Raw genomic sequence first — 1,626 nt, forward strand, 5'->3', positions numbered from 1 at the left:
AAATATTTATTATATTATTTTCTCGGTACAGGGAATAATTTTACGTTGGAAAATAAGGAAAATAAAATACTTAGATCAATGATTTTTGTTAATCGAATAAACATAAGCAGAGTGTACGTATTTATTATATAATATTATATTATATAATATGTTTAAATAACATTATATTATATTCACGCAAAGAATAAATAGTTTTAATATTTTTAAATTATTAATATCATAAGATACTACACTAAGATATTCGAATAATTCGAATATCTTATCTAATTCGAAACTTATCTAAAATAATGATATACTTTTAGGCTGGCTTCGTTTTTTTATAAAAAATTATTAACAATGATTTCGAATATTAACAATATAATTATTTTAATTATTTCAATCCTTTCGAGACACGATAAATCGTGCAAAAATTTGTCGAAACGAAATATCACGCGCAAAATAATTCACACGTAGCTTGTCATAATCGTTGTAGAATATACATATGGTTAAAATACTATACACGAATATACAAAGAGTATGTAAACAGAGCGAAGAACGTTCTAACGCGAACTTATCAACTTTATTATCAATTTTGTTTTCGTCTTCTCTAGAATCGATCAACAACTGTTCATATACATCGAATTATTCGAAAGTTGGGGAAAATCTCGCGTAAAAAGGGAGAAATATCGAGAGAAAAAATTAGATAAACGTAAGTAGAAATGTAGAAACGAAGGATGATCGAAGTAAGTAGAAGCAAGGAGTAACGAGCAGCTTGATATTCGTGGGACGCGGAGCCCGTCTGCGTATGGACGCGGAATAAATTATCCCCGAAGGTTTGTCCTTCTCCATTTCTTATCCCGATCCTTCCCCCGACCATCTTTCTCTACGATCCTTCTCCCACTTTCTCGTCTATAATGATTTCTGATTCGTAGTGGTGGGACGATACCGGAAGTGAAGTCAGAACGGCGGAACCAGACGTTCGCTCAATGGAAAGTTTGAGTCGTTTCAGTCGGTGCGAGAAGGGGCCGAGCGTGGATCGGAGTTCCGCTCGCGTGGAAAATCCGTTTCTTTCCCCCGGCCACCACAGCCACCGCACATTCCCGCTCGCGACTCACGCGTGTACGGAAGAAACTCGTCCAAGAACCGGAGAAACTCGCGTATATCGCGACTTGGCTCGGTTGCCAAACGCGAAAAAAAATCCTCCCTTCGGTGAAAGACGAACGAACGATCGATCTATATAGTTCGAGTATATACCATTCGATCGTGCTTCCCTCTAGGTCGGATTGATCTAACGTTTCTTTCGATCTTAAACAGAAGAGTGGTGAATCGACATTGAGACCACCAGTTGTGTTCTGTGCTTTCATCTTTGCTAATTAATAAATTTTACGAAGAAATAGTGGAGTGACACGCGTTTTCCTTTCACGAGAATCATTGGAATCCAAAGAAATGGATTTTTCTTCGTTCTATCGAAACGATTTCCTTGGAAGAATTTTACAAAAAATAGAGATGACAAAACGTGTAATGTGAATATATCAATTTTCCAAGATGGGAAAAAGCATAACAATATGTCTACTTTTAAAATGAAACTATTAGATAAAATTTACGATACATTATAATTACGTTTCAACCTTTTTTTTTTTTTTTTTT

The 1,626-nt window shown here is 35.3% G+C and overlaps 1 protein-coding gene across 2 annotated transcripts in view; it reads left to right on the forward strand.

Moving 5' to 3' along the window:
* The window catches only part of LOC102678578, a 49,161-nt gene that overhangs the window by 21,798 nt on the left and 25,737 nt on the right, over window positions 1–1,626 (forward strand). The window lies entirely within an intron of this gene.

The sequence above is a fragment of the Apis dorsata genome, unplaced genomic scaffold (genome assembly GCF_000469605.1).
Source record: "Apis dorsata unplaced genomic scaffold, Apis dorsata 1.3 scaffold_172, whole genome shotgun sequence".
NCBI classification, from domain to species: Eukaryota; Metazoa; Arthropoda; class Insecta; order Hymenoptera; family Apidae; genus Apis; species Apis dorsata.